The sequence below is a fragment of the Nannospalax galili genome, unplaced genomic scaffold, assembly GCF_000622305.1.
Source record: "Nannospalax galili isolate Female #2095 unplaced genomic scaffold, S.galili_v1.0 scaffold1402, whole genome shotgun sequence".
In the NCBI taxonomy this organism is placed as follows: Eukaryota; Metazoa; Chordata; class Mammalia; order Rodentia; family Spalacidae; genus Nannospalax; species Nannospalax galili.
The window spans coordinates 1,221,279-1,237,354 of NW_008348453.1; the positions used below are offsets into that span (position 1 = coordinate 1,221,279).

General features: G+C 42.2%; 1 protein-coding gene across 12 annotated transcripts in view; it reads right to left on the bottom strand.

Annotated features, from left to right (window-relative positions):
• The window catches only part of Eri3 (ERI1 exoribonuclease family member 3), a 136,325-nt gene that overhangs the window by 104,012 nt on the left and 16,237 nt on the right, over positions 1–16,076 (bottom strand). The gene's annotated exons all lie outside the window — the stretch shown is intronic.

Below are 16,076 nucleotides of genomic sequence, written 5' to 3' on the forward strand. Positions count from 1 at the left end.
CTAGTCCCCCTGTGCTGATTCCCCAAAGATGTGGAAGCTGATGGGCACTTACTACCAGACACAGGAAGGGTAAAACAGCTACGGGGGGGCTGTGGCAAAAGGGCAAGAGGGCCCAGGCTGCTGCTTAGGCTAGGTAACACATCTTTCCTCTCTCCTCCTCTCTCCTCCTCTCTCTCTCCTCTCTCTGTCGCCCCCTCCAAAGGGAGAAGAGGATACTCAAATTCTCCAATTGGCTAGGCCTTTTGTTCCCCAATAAAGCACTACAAAGCAGGCCAAACAGAGGCGAGTTTAACCTTGTTAAAATAAGGTTTAAAAACAAAAAAACAAAAAAAAAAACAAAAAAAAACCCACAAGGTTGAGCACAGGCATATAAACATACACACTGGTCTTCCTGAAAAATTACATATAAAAGGTTCCCAGGAGTTGACTCTGATCTGTGAGTCAGGCTCTTCTAACTCCTGAATTTGTAATAAACCCTTCCTCTCCCACTAAGTAGGAGAAATACTTCCCCCAATATAAAGAACTGCAGAACCTGGTGAGTTTGGCTGCCCTAACATCTAAGTAAACAAATACAGCCAGCTCCTCACTAACAATGTTAGTGGGGCCTGCAATGAAATTTAACCCGTGACACAACTGTACTTTTCATTTAAACTTTCATTTGGAGAGAAGCAGTGTTTGGAGACCTGCAGTTTGTCCTGCTAATAAAGACAAGTGTTGGGACCTTTAAGGATGCCATTCATCTTTGGCTTTTATTAAATTCAATTTTCTTAAGCCCATGATACATTATGAAATTAGGAGTTGACATTCCTCTGGAAACAAAAATATCTATCAAACATAAATAGGGGGAAAAAACCTCTATTACCAAGAATTTATGGCTTAAAGTTGATCTCTTTCCACTTTTTTACAAGCACATGGTTTGTTTTAGATATCTGAAATGCTATTACAGATCTGGAATTTCATTAGTATTTATTATTAAGAAGTATGTGCTTAAGCTCTTGCTATAACCAGAACCGAATCAGCTTCCCCAGCACTCTGAAAACTTGGCCTTGGGTCTCCCACTGCAGCTCAGCATTCAAATCTGCTGCTGCTGGCATCTTCACCCACAGGGACATGGCGCTAAGTGCTCAAATTCAATAGTGTCTCCTGATACCAGTTCTCAGCTCCATGGGGAAAAAATGAAACCCCTGAGATGCCTAGACCCAAGGCCCAGGACACATCAGATTTGGCTCACCACAAACTTCTCTGAGCTTGGCAGCCAGGAGTAGGCAGCCAGGCCTACTCCTCATGAACAAGAGGGACTTAGAAGAGCCAGAGATACAACATGGCAACCCAGAGTCATTCCTCAGAAGCCTCAGGAGCTATAACAGTAAGTCTGCACATGACCTATTCTTTTGAGCCACTGAGTATACAAACAAAAGAGGAGCTTCTGATAGAAAACCCTCTCAGGAATCTTTTAAAAAGGGGGCAGGGGGTAGCAAGAAACAAAACCTGCAAAGATTTTGGGGTGGGATTTTTTTGGATTTAATTTTTTTAATTTGTTTTTTTTTTACAAAAAAAGAGAGAGAGAGGGACTCAGCAGTTTAAAAGTCTGAACTGCTCTTGCGGAGGCCAGAGTTCAGTTCTCAGCACCCACATTAGGTGGCTCACAACCACCTGTAACTACGGTTTCAGAGGATTTGAAGCCTCTGGCCTCTGAGGGCACCTGATTCACATACACACACAAACACACTCACATACATGTTTTAAAATTAAAACTAGGGCCTGGAGAAATGGTTCAGCAGTTAAGAGCACTGGCTGCTTTTGCAGAGGACCTGAGTTCAGTTCCCAGTATACACATGCAGGCTAACGACTGACTGTCCACAATTTCAGGCCTCTGTGGGTACTGCATGCACACAGAACACATACACAGGCAAAACACATAAAATACAAATAAAATTTTTAAAAATTAGTTTTTATTCTCTGTCCCCCAAGTCCATTTTCAAAAAAGAAAAAAAAATTAGTTTTTAAAACTGAAATAAAATCTGAAAAAAAAATGTTTTTTAAAGAAGCCCCTCAGCCAGGCGTGGTGGCACACGCCTTTAATCCCAGCAGAGGCAGATGCAGGCAGATCTCTGTGATTTCAAGGCCAGCCTGGTCTACATAGTGAGTTCCAGGCTGGGGCTACAGGAAGACCCTGTCTCAAAAAGACCAAAGCAAGCAATCAATCAATCAAAATAAAGAAGCCCCTCTCAGAGTTCAGAGCAGAAAGGACCTCACTTAGACACTTCTTACCTTCCCATACTGTTCAGCAAACCCACGCCTCACAGTCCTGGCCCCAACAGTCCAATCATAGAGAGAAGTCCTTCGCTGCCCCAAGTTAGAACAGCTATGTGGTATCCTTGGCTGTTTTTAACTGATAATGGTCAAAAATGCCACTCTGCTACCACAGGTAGATGGATAGTATCAATTCCAACCCAAGGATCTATGAAGATGTGCCAAATGCCAGCTTCTGGCTCCAGATGCTCAAATCACCAAACTACCCCTGCAGTTCTTCCACTACCCTCACCCAATTTCATTATTCCCCCAGGAAGAAGTGGGGGTTTGGTTTTGTTGCTTTCTTTCAGGAACAACTGAATGCTTCCTCTCCTAGAGGAGGACCCAGTTTGTGTTAAGGGGCCCTCCTGTAGTCCCTAAGAATTCCTTTATCTTCTCATGCCATTCATATTCAATTAAACTACTTGAACACCTACTGTGTTAAGAGTGGGATATAGAGATAAGTAGTCTGTGATCATGAGCAAACAATGGACAGTGAAGAGACATACCAAGTATTACGATTTTGTCTTTTGCCATACATTTTCTTATTTTATGTTTACTAATCCTGGGAGAAAGGTCATGTCATGCCACCATCATCAGATCAGAACTATTTGTCAGGCAGTACCCAAGCACAGGCATAGCAGTAAGATGTGGCATCTCTCTCTGACACGCTGGTTCTGGGCAAAGTCTTTGCCATGTGAAAAATGGAATCATACATTCCCTCCACTTCTTGTTTACTCTGTGGCAGACACTGTGCTAAGTGCTAACAGGAATGATTTCAATCCTCCAAACAACTCATTAGGAGGGAATCATTACTGTTCCTATTTCACAATATAAAAATTGTAAGGTCACATGCTTACAACTATACTGCTAGTAAGGGCTGGAGCTGGAACTGCAGATGGGAGAAAAAGAGACTTACAGAAAGTAGGACTAGCAGCTTTCAGAGTCTACAAGGCCAAAAGTCTGCTTTGTCAATCTGAAAGGCTATTCTATAGGGAACTCAGTATGTTGTCAACAGAAACTGCTCTCACATCCTACCAGCTCACAAAGAGCCTCCTCCATGGCTATACCTACACAGAAGGCACCAGATTGAGTTCAGGGAGGACAGGAACCTTGAACCTCCAGTCTTCATCTCTGGCATCTAGCTCTGGTACTTGATCCTCCCTCTTTCAACTTCTGCTGTGCAAAGACATGAATGAAGAAGCTAACAAGTAGGAGAGAGTAAGCCGGTGTCTGGTTCAACCAGAAAACTCTGCTTTGAGGGGATTTGCCACAGTATCAGGGAGGTAGTCTAAGATGTCAAAAGAAGGTAGTGTTGGAGCCAGATTCAAGCCCAGATACAGAGCACTCCAAAGCACTTTCTACTGGAAACATCTACTCTCACATCCCTAAATGATTTCCTTCAACTACTACCAACAGTTAATTCCCAGTTTAACTGTCCAGTTTTCCTGGGACCTCGGGTTTCTGGGAACACAGGGATGTCAGTGCTAAAACTGGGACAGAGAGTCATCCTCTGCCATTCACAGACTATACCATTAGGTTGTCCAAGGACAGAGCAAAATAATCCAGAATGATGGTGGTTGGGAATTAGCTATAACTTGACAACTAAGGACAAAATCTCAGAATTTGGATGTGTCAAGATAGCCAAGGCTCTAAACCTGCTGTACTTACTAGCACTCTCAATAAAATACTAGTTGCAACTTTTTTTCCTTGACAGGAAAGAATACAGAAATAAAAAGGAAGCACCAAGCAAATATTTACCTTTACCTGTTTAAGTGAGTTGGAACACAGGTTTTAAACCCATTTGATTTAAAACTGACTAAGAACTCCAGTGAGTCCCTTGATAAACTGAGGCCAGAACTACAAATGTCAAATAAAACTGCACACCCACCATCAGCAGATTACAAGAAAGAAATGTGTCGATTTTGTTTTTAGGGTATTCAAACTCCCTTCAACTAAACTGTCTGTAGAGATAAGGTTATACTGGAAGACAGAGAATAACAACAAAAGGATTTTAAGCTAAAAGGACTTGGCTGACTGTTGGAATTTGTGACAACAGTTAATAGGGTAGTCTTCTAACCCGTTTTCCTAAAGCACAGATTCTCCTAGGCCTTAGATGATTTTTCTATGTTGCCATCTGAAATAATGGAATAAGATTATTTTTCAAACCTCACCTATCTTAACCTGAAAAGAAAAAATCGACATCAATTTAGAGACAGTAGAAATTAATCTGTCCCTTCGACCCTCTGAAGAAAATTCCAAAAAGTATGTGCCCTTGAACTGAAGGGTTTGATAAAATCCAAAGGCACCCTAGCACCACTTGGTAAATACATGGGGCTTATCCAAATACTTAGCATTGGATAAAGTGTAATGCAAAAATGGCCTGTTCTTTAAAAAAAAAAAAAAAAAAAAAAAAAAAAAAAAAAAAAAACTAAAAAAAAGTTCTTTTTAAAAAAAAAAAAAAAAAAAAAAAAAAAAAAATCAAGGCACCTCCTGACCATGCATAGGAAGAGAGCAGAGGGCTGGGAGAAGTGAGGGCTACACTGGGCAAAGGGACATGATTTGCTTAACAGTTTCTCTCTTTGGGGAGAAAAGACATTTTATGCACAAGAAGCTTATTTCTTAAACAAACACTCGTGGTTTTGATTTACACCACAGCCTGCTCCTAAATAATTTATGGCGAGTTAAATTTATTGCCAAGCCTTGGCTGGCTGCAAATTCGAATTGCCAAATAATTAGATTTTAGGGCAAAGCTTATAAATTACCCGTCGATTTGTCCGGACTTGTTTGTCAGTTGCTTTGTGCTTCAGGTCATCTTTGGCATTTGGCTGTTTGGGTTTTAATTGCTGATTTACACTTTGACAGATGAGAGCTGATGCTCGAAGTTTCAGGACAAGGAAGGGTAAGAAAAGAATCAGAGCTTTAAAAGGCTGATTTTTCACCTGCATGTCCCCTTCACCCACACCCACAGACCCCCCAAAGCAATTAAAATGTAGAAACAAGGCTGAAAATAGACACTGCTATTCTTTATTTGAGGGGTTACAAGTACAGAGTGAATTATATTTACCCTTACTAAAATCTGAAATTAAAAAAAGCCCACAGTTATCAGTAAGTGAGGGAGATCAAAAATCTAAGAAACCACATCCTCACCCAAGACTGCACACACCTGTGTCTCTATATACGCACATGACTCTGAAACAACCCAGTTCAAATATTTTTGCATACTGGATTACAAGTAACTTCAGGTATCAGTGGTCTTTGTGAAGCTAACCTTCAGGGCAGCAAACCACTAAATCATTTCTTTGTAGCTACCTATATACATATATTTGTCATGTAAGTAAAATCTCAGGTTATGAAAGGAGGAGTCCCCTGGAGGCAGCTTTAAAGGGCATCATAGAAGTGGCAGAGGGTGCAAATCCCACTTAATATTCCAGTGCAGGAAAAACAAATCTCTCTAGGTAGTACCCTGGCTCTATCCTACATAGACATAGGGCCCAAAGACTCTATACAAGCAGAAAAATAAGGCTGCTTCCCAGTTACCTGCTATGCCCCAATAGCATCCTATAAAGCCATGGTCAGAGTAATGCTAGTACTAATCCTGCTAATAAGTCCTGACATGTATAGCCACTGCATGCTAGACTATTACATGTTCTGAGTACTTACATGCATTAGTTCATTTTATCCTCCCACAAGCCCTATAAGATGGGAACTATTACTAACTGCACTTTGCCTATTAATAAGGCAACTTAAGTATAAAGAGTATATATCACTTAACCGAGATCATATTGCTTGTAGGTGGTGGAGACAAAACTCAAATCTGAATAGTCCAGTTCTGAAAGACATGCCCTGAACCACTATGCTACCCTGCCTCTCATCAGAACAGCCTCCACTTCAGCTCCCCTTACTCTGGAGACCCAGAATTCTCATTCTGGTTAGGCACATGCAGCCAAATCCTGTTCAAATTGTCTCCTGGTAAAGTGGGGGAAAATCACGCAACTTGCTCAGATTTGGGTATACAAAGACCATTTTTCTAATCAATCAAAACCTGCCCTTATGATTCACTAGCGTGAAGAGATGAAGGGTAAAACAGGTAATCAAGACAGACCTAGGCCCACTCAGGCAGAAAGCGTTCTGGTCAGGTAACTTGGCTAGAAGATGATCACTGGGCTTCAGGAGGCTTGCTTGGTTAATTTCATCCAGAGCCCAAGGTATGGCTGATATTTACCTAGAAAACTCCATCCCTATGGGGTAGCTCATGAGTTCCTGCTCTCTGTTCACACCTGACAGGGAAGCAGTTATTCTAGTACACAGACTTAAAAGCTTAGATGACTAGTAGACAATATTCAGACTGACATCATACCCACAATGCCTGGAATCCTTTTCTTCCACACTGGTTAAGTGATGTCAGGTCTTTCTAGGCTGGCAGGAATTACTCCCTACAATATGGATGTGAAAGCCAGGACCTCACAGACAGTATCCCGCCATTTGGGAACTTGTTAGAAATGCAAATTCCAGGCCTGGGGGGTATAGCTCAGTGGTAGAACACTCACCTAGCTGAGGTCTTGGGTTCAAATCCCAGCTCTACAAACAAAAATATCTCAAGTGTTATCATACCTTGCAAACAGTTCATTCTATAACACTCAGAATGCTGGGTTTTGATCTGTTTTGCTAGCGTTGTGTTTTTCAGTTATTTCTTCAAAGGAAACTAAATGACTTAGAGGAAAAAAAGAAAGCAAGTTCCTAGCCTTCACCAGATTTTGTGAGCCCAAAGTCTGGGTAGGACCAGCAAGCCTGGCTTTAGCAGCCATCCAGGTGATTCTGATGCTCACTAGAGTTTAAAAACCTTTGGTCCAGACTACAGCAATAACTGTAGACTTCAAATTATCAGAAGATCTTGTCCAACTGCAGATTCTATTTAACTCTCATGTAGGGCCTGATATTCTACATTTCTAACCAGCTCGCAGATAATGTGGATGCTGCTGGCTCTCAAACCACACTTTGAGTAGCAAAGGTTTAGCAATCTAAATACACTAATATGACTAATTCCTTATTACAGGGACACTGACCAAGTGAGAACAAGAATCCAAGGCTCTCAGCCTCTCTCTCTCAGAATACATCCTTCCTCCACTTACTTTTAGACACCCAGGCACAAACCTTTAGATCTGCCAGTCATCCTCGGCTCTTTTCATTACAAACTGCATCCTTAAAAACAAACATGTCATACCCAGAACTAAAGCAAGCAAGTGGGGTATCTCTGCAAGAAGCTAGCAAAAGGTCTTAAGAATGCTGTCAATGCTGGGCGTGGTGGTGTACCCCTTTAATCCCAGCATTCAGGAGGCAGAGGCAGGTAGATCTCTGTGAGTTCGAGGCCAGCCTGGTCTACACAGAGTTCCAGGCCAGCTGGAGCTACAGGGAGACCCTGTCTCAAAAAGACCAAAAAGAAAAAGAAAAGAGAATGCTGTTAAGACCAAGGCATGAGCTACCCCAGAGTGCTCCAAACACTACTCTCTGGACCCTCAAAAGACAATCTTCTTTCTATCCAATGGATTATAAAGAACGTTTAGATACTTTTCCTAGGAAGACCTCTTATTATAAACGTTAAGTCAGAAGCTTGGCTACTCTATCTTATCACTCCCAACTTGAGAAGACCTCACAAATAGTAACAGGATCACAGAAATTCCTGCAGGTCCTGAAGCACTAGCCTGAGGACTCCTTGCCAACATCATCAACCATTCCATTCTACACCATCACCATGATCTTCCTTTTAGTCCTGCCCCTGACATTGGGACTCTAGTCATGTTATCTTTCCAGAGAAAAAAAAAGACCTTACCCAAATGGCATGTCTGATCTCATGAGCCTCCACCGGCTTCTACCCCAACATCAATCAGTCCCTTACAGTTGACCAGTTGGTCTATCTATGCTGCGAGTACTAGGAAAAGTACCTGTGAACAAACATTGTTCTTGGACTAAGGAGGGACACGGTCAAGCCAGAGCTCTCAGTTTTACCACACTACTGGAGATCAGGATTCCAAGTTTTCTAGTCAGTTATCATCACCTTCTCTAGGCCAATGGCCAAACAGCACCTCAAACATATCTTAGAGGAGTTACTACCTATATTACCTCTAAGGAACTCAGCTGTAATTGTTGTCCCTGTATGTCCTCCTTGATACGGATCTTCAACTCAGGGTACCCCATTTAAGATACCTATAGATTCTCTACTCTGCTTCTTAGCAAATATCTTAGCACTCATGACTCCAGGTAACCCACTAGATCGAATGGACATATGAACTATCAAAGGGCACAGTTCTTAGGCTTGTTTATTTTCCAGCACACTAAAGGCTGTAACACATAATTTCTCTACATTTCCACCATCATCTCCTTAACCCAACCCACTAACATCTCTCTAAAGTAATGCATCCTAACAGGTTTCTCCACACTTGCTTTTAACCCCTTGAAACATCTTTCTTTCTGTTGCCATGGGCTGCGGTTGTTCTTTTTGTTTTGTCCCTCCATTTAACAATACATTGAAACTTCCTTTTCTGACTCACGAATTTGTCCCCAACCTTACCATGCACTTTGCACTATGGACTCTTTACCTTTAATCATATGGGTATCTTCCAAATAAAGAGTTTCTGCCAGAATTTAGCCCTTAGATCAGTTCTTGGCTGGAATGGCTCCCCAGGACTAAACACTAACCATAGCCCCAGAAGAGAAGCTGAGCCACTCATATAACAGAGCTATTCTGCTACCCACAGATCTTCAGACATTCCACTGACCAACTACATCCAGAACAGGACCCAAACAGCAGGCCATTCCAAGGTACCTCTACTTCACTATAAAAGCTTCCCTAATGTTTGTCTCTCCCTCCAGAGGCTCCTTTCTGATTCTCTCAGTACCTGCTCACCCTTCTGTTAGTCTGTTAGCCCTGGGGATTTGGGGGGAATAGTTAATGTCAACCTAGGAACACTCTTGTCATGGGCTTTTAGGCTACAGCTCAATTTTTACAGCTGGAGTTCAGAACTCATCATGTAAATACAATGCTATGGGGGCTTTTTAATATTGTGAACACCTAGGATAAGAGGATAAAAAATAATCATCTCAATGGCATCTTAATCAAAATGATGAAGAATCCTTTTTCCCAACGAGACAGAGATGGAGAAAGCATCTCTTCATATACCAGTTTCCTCATGTCAAACAACTGAGATGAACCTGTAGAGAAAATGTAATCAATAGAAGGGAGAAAAATATGAAAGGACGGGGCAGGGAGAGGCGCAGCCTATGCAGGCTTCCTGAACATTCTCCTGTCACTCTTGACTCCACCCTTCCTCCGCCTGCTGGCTTGCTTCCTATGGCAGAGAGTACCTGTTGCTGGGGCTAAGTGGGAGGGCTCAATCCCCACCCCTACAAGTCCAGTCACCTCGTCTCTTGCCAGTCTTCTCATTAAACATGCTCCCCAGGCTCTTCATTAATCCTTCCTCCCACATTCCATCTCAATGTTTACCAGTCAGTCATTTATTTTTTTGAAGTGTCTAAACCTCCCTGGTCTACTGAAGAAGGATCCTAGTAGATCCAAATCCAAATTCCCAATGCTTTCAGCAAGGAAGAGATGTCATGTCATTCTCCAGCCATTGTCTCTCCCTAAATACCTAGCATTCCACCCAACTGCTACCTCCAGTAACAGCTGACATCAGCTTAACCTCCCCAACAAGGCCTCAGAGCCTCAGTTCAAACACCTCCCTTTGACCCTCACCCTTTATGCCTAGGCTGTACTGGCTCAAATTCCTGTAAGCCTCTTTCAGACTTCCTACACTCACTTACATCATCCCGATAGGACCTTCTAACTTGAATGTGGGGAGTACTTATATAATTAATATTGATAATCAAACTAACTCAAGAGTGAACCATTCTCTAAGCTCAAATTCATTTGTTCTCTCCTTCATTTTCAACATTCCCACAAACAAGTCTAAAAATCAGGGTTTTCCTCCCAGAATTAAGCCAATTCACCCTATTTTCCTCAGTGAGCACCCCTGCCACACACAACTTAAAAATCCCTGCTATAACAGTTGTAAGGTCTCAGGCCTACATGGCCCTTTGGATTTCCTAAATTTCTCATAACATAAAGTCTATTTGCCCCTCCTGCACACTGTGAGCATGGCTGCTTGCTCCCATCGCTTGTGCCCCCACACCATGCTTGCCTGTGTAATGGCAGTATACCGCTTGTTGGTAGTCATAAATATGCCCACCCTCCTCAACTCTGAGCTCCTTGAGGTTAAAGACAAGTTCTTATTTGGCTTTTATTCTACTAGTTACTATCAAAAAGAAGAGGTTTTTTTCACTGCCTCTGAAGTGGTTGAAAGGTCCCCTCCCCATTCCTTTGCTGACTTGGTCGGTTTTGTCACATCCAACAAAAACTAAAAGGCAGCTCAGTGTCACTGCTATTTTACAGTCCTTGATTTTATTCACCATGTATCAATGGTCCTATTCTTTAGAGCTCTTCCCTACCACCAAACTTAGCTTACTGCCTAACAAATCTGCATTCCAACAGCTGTCTCAGCCCTGGGGAGACCACCAGGATAATAAGGAGCTGGGGGGATGTTTCCTGATTTGCACTAAATTATGTGGTGATTTTGTTACCACTGACCCTGTGCTCCCCAAGGAAAATTCCTGGCCCCACCCCCAGGCAACTCCACAGCCTAGCTACACATCATGGCAGCTTAAAGGTATAAACCCTGGGGAAGGTAGAGAAGCAGTCTGAATAGAGCAAATAAACTCACTTCGATCGTGTCTCTGCTATGCCAAACACACAAGGCAGTACCACCATGCATCAGTGCTCCATTCCAGAGATGTATATTTTACTTCTACATTGCTATGTCTGCTCCAAATAAAGAGGGGTCGGGTCCCTTGGCTTTCACAGAGTTACAACACAGCCAAGATCTAGACACGGAAAGCTTGCTCCCAAAATGGGAGCATTAGTGAGGAAGCTTGGGAGTCAAGAGAAGGCCCATCCCTATGCAAGGGGGGGGGGAACCATGAGGATACAATGGCCTGGGGAAGGGGGGGGGGGAACCATGAGGATACAATGGCCTGGGGAAGGGGGGGGGGGAACCATGAGGATACAATGGCCTGGGGAAGGGGGAGGGGAATAAGGAGGGGAAGCACCACTTTTATGGAGGCAGTGACATGACAGAGGGACAAAAGGGCCTAGTGGGCTATCCCATTCTCCTTACCATTACTGGCCACCAATAGTGGAATTCATTTTATACTGATCCTGGAAAAAGAAATGTGTTAAAGCAGAGATATAACTAAAAAAAAAATGGCAATAATGGGTCTGACGGGAAGGGAAAAAATTATTCTAGGAGTTGGGAGCCTGTGCAAGAACACTTACGGCTCACACAGTCGTCATAACTCAGCCCTCTCAAGCATTTTGTGCTCTGCTTATGGTGTTAACTTTAATGTCTTAACATATAATACCATCCACACTAACACAAAATACTACACACGCCAGACGAAGCTGAGTTATAGTTGCTGGGGGAAGCATAACTTTGAATTTCCTGATTTTGGTGCATTTAATCTCAACCATAATGTTACATTAATGTCGGTTTTGCATTTCATTTCCCAGTTTAGAAGAATAGCATCAGTGTCTTCACTATTTGTACAGAAAAAATGTAGGCTGAGGACACAGGCAAAGGGACAAAATTCCAGCAACTGGACTCTCTTGCTAAAAAGCAGGGTCCAGCCCCTCCCACGTGGAGAAGCTGTAACCAGGACAAGCTCATGGGAAGGGAAGGAAAGAGGGAAAAATGGGTTCTTTCTCTAGGGTACTTCCTTTTTGACCACTTAGAGACTGTAAGAACCAAAAACGGTAAGAAGGTAATTATGGAGCAAAGAACAATACTTGGGTGGGGGGAACCCTGTCTTTTATCCTTGAATAAAAGAGAAAGGGAATCAATATAGTTTGATTTATAGCGATCTCAACCAATTTCCTGCAAGGTTTTCCAAAACGTCTCTTTCACAGAAGACTAGAAATGATGTGCCACCTCTAGGTCATACTGAAACCCACCAAATGCCTCTCCTCTGTATCAGTCCTTGTCATCATCAACTCTGTCCCCCCAAATAATCTAGCATCTACACAATTTTCTAGAAAAGAGAAACTCTATAGTCATACTTCTAACTCAAAATGCAGATGGAGTCTCTTCAAGGTTTCTGCAAAAAGAGGAGGGAGGTGAAAAAAGCCCCTGTGGACAAAAACCAAACACTATAAAACCTCAACCCCCAAAGTCATTTTTCTCCAAAGTTATGGGCACTTGAATACAGATAAGAAGTTAAACAATAGGCAAGGCTGCTGCCAGGTGGTGGGAAAGACTACCCAGAAGACCAAGGAACAGTCAGGGAGGACTCGAAGGGATGTAGACAGCAGCCAGGACATGGAAGCCAAGTGCACCCCCCCCCCCTTCTCAGTCATCCAGACAGCTGAGGTTACTTCATCTTCCCCAGGAGCTGTGGCCTACACCTCATTTTCCTCACTTACATTTGCTTTGGTCTCCTCTGAACACTGAGGTGGTGAGAGAACTTGCCCTGAGGTTAAAGACGCACAATTAAAGATCCAACCAAAGCTTTCAGGCTGCTCTCTGGGCTCCAAGGTCACAACAACCATCACATCACGCACATCCACACCAAAATGAGCAACATGAACTCCTGCTAGTGAGGACAAAAGAGCCACTGTTCCCTTAAACCAGATAAAAATCCACTTTTGTATCAGAAAATAATTCCTAAGACAAGAAAGGAACCACATTCCTGAAATTTAGAGCCTCTAAACTATTTTAAACCATCTGAATTTACATTTGCATGAAAAATGTTTTCCAATGAAAAGTCTCATCTTAAGTGAACACCTACCACATTAATCTGAATAGAAACATATAAACCAAATAAAATGAGCACAAAAATCAGAACACGAAAGTCTATTAGTGGCAAACCAACCACTCCAGTTTCACCTAGCTGAACAAAGTACAAAAATAAACAGCAAAAATAATGACAAATGGAAAATACCAGGTGTTTTACAGTATTTATAACCAATACTATTACTCACCCCACTACAACAGAGCTTACACCTGTTAGTTTTTCATGATGGCATTCCTTTAGGATAGTCTCAATACACTGACTCTGAGACTTGAAAATAAAAGACAGATGAGAGAAAGAGCCCCACACCAAGCCTCCAAGCAGGCCCTTCCAGGACCAAAACCTGTTTTTGCCTCCTACATACCCCAAAGGTATGACCCAGTCTAGAAGATCAGAGGTGAACTACAGAGATCTTGGGTATGGAAAGGTAAGAGCCAGTCAGGAAAGGAGCTGTGAGGTACTTTGCATTCACATTCCAGCCCCAGAAGACACTCAGCTTTCACCCACAAAAAGTATGTCATGTGGACAGCTACCACGCTACTCTGAAGAAGAAACACCACTTTCTAGTTCGTTTATTGTCTGTTCTGGAAGTTCCATCTTATTGTAAATCTCAATCTTTCCTGCTTCCATTCAAATTCATGTCTTTTTTGTCCCCATTAAAATAAAGATGACATCACATTTAGTAAGGCTAAGAAGTCAATTACCAAAACTATGTTCCATTTCTTTCTTTTAAGTCTTACTTTTTGCCTGTAATGATTTTTGTTCCTCTTACCATGAGTTTTTCGACTTTCCTCACTTCCCTTGCTGACCAGAAGCCCTAAAGAACAGATGCTCTAATGAGAACCTGACCTATGGGGCACTCACTGGAAGGTGCTGTCCTGTCTGGGACTGAAAACCTCTCTAATCTATCGTCCAAGCTTCCCCTGATAGAATTATCAGGATCTTGCTACCTAGAAATCTTTAAGATTTTCCTTCCCCACAAAAGAGGGGGACCTTTAAATTGTAACTACTAGCATATCTCATAGCATCCCCAAAAGCAGAGTTACCCATCGTTTTCCTGAGGGTGGTCCAAGGGGTAGTTCAATAAATATAGATGTGTGGCCCTAAACACACCTTCCCACCTGTTGATCACAGCCTTGTAGAGGCTTAATGAAGTCAAGATGCCTTACATTTATCACTTGCCCTAGATCTATTCAAATTCATCACTATGTCACAGCAAGAAGTTAGATTGATCTGACAGGATTTGCTCTTCTTCACAAACCCCATGTAAGTTATTACTCAGTATCCCATGCTCGTCTAGCTGTCTGCTGATTGATTATCTGACGATCTGGTCAAGTATCTTCTTTGGAATCACAGTAAACTAATGGGTCCATAATTTCCAAGATCATTCGTATTTCCCTTTTAAAGATAAGCAAGACAGAAAACAGTTCTTTCTGAGTTCTCTAAAGCAACAGCTAATGCTTTGCTAATAATGCACTGGGGTGGCCAATTTCTTAAGTGCCCTTGGAATCACAACATCAGGGTTCATTGATTCTGGAGATAATCTTTAATCAGGCTCAGATCCTAGTAAACTGAGCTCTAACTCAGTCTGGGTCTTGAAAACCCCTGGTACCTAAGTCTGGGAAGTAAGTTGGTCACAAGTGATTCAAATCCATACTGCATAATGTCTTCAGCATGACAATAAATAAATAACATGCCCTTGACAGAGAGATGAAAAAGACAATGACCAACCAAATTGAGACAAGAATCAGGTTCCACCTTCAGGAACACTGGCAGGACTTTCTGCAGAAGAAAATAGGTAGCTACTTAATTACCTGTGCTTATAATCTAAGTGGAAAGATAAGAAACACATATACATAAGCATGTCCCAGGAAGCAGCAAATGCCATAATGGAGGTGCCAAGCAATTATGAAGGCTCAGAAGGAAGATGAATCACATGCAATAAAGATGTGTTGGATTTTATACTCGCGACCCACTAGGGCTTACTCAGTGACTGAAACTTAATCTGTAAGGGAAATAACATGGAACGTTAGAATATGAATCCTGGATTCTCAACTTGGAAGACTACATAAAAAAATTTCCAGCCAACCACCCAACTCCTCAGCACAGGCAGGAGCAAGAGGCAGAAAGTTAACTGGCTTAATTCTAAGCTGTATTCCCTTGACAGGAAAGAAGAGAGAAGAAAGGTTAAAGGGGTGTAGTATCTGCGTTAGGTAAAGTAATCTGCCGTTCTATAGACTCCCCTTTCCAGAGTTAGCTTTTTTTCCAGAAAAAGCTAACCATGAGAAACAGTTATCTTTACACGGTCTCCAGTGTTCCCTGCTTCCCAACTCCCAATGTTAAGGTCTTCTGCCTATCTGGCTTACTAATGGAAGCTACTCCTACCAAAGCAACAGGTCTGTGCATCTTAAAATTATACTCTATAACTTAGCACCACAGGGAAGAGTAGCAGACCTATAGCCAGTCATACCCAAGGTCCTCACACTAGAATGAACTACCACATTGGCCCATAACTATTCCCTCACACACCAAGTCCTTCAATATCACCCAGCATAGGTGCCTCTCTGCTGCAAATCCAAGCTTCCTAGTCACATTATGTTAAAAAAGGTAAAAGGGCTTTGTAAGCAGTTTGTGACTAAGGAAGAAAAGCAAAGAAATTTTCCTTCCTAATAGACTAACAGTGGTACCTGTTCAGGTTATCCAATGCAACATAAGAAATTATGACAAACTGGGTATGTTAGCACGCACCTGTAATCCCAGGATTTGGGATTATATCCCAGGACAAAAGGATGGCAAGTTCGAGGCTAGCCTGGACTACATAGTGAGTTCAAGAATACCCTGAGCAATACAGTGAGATACTGTCTTAAGAAAAAATAAAAATAAAGCCA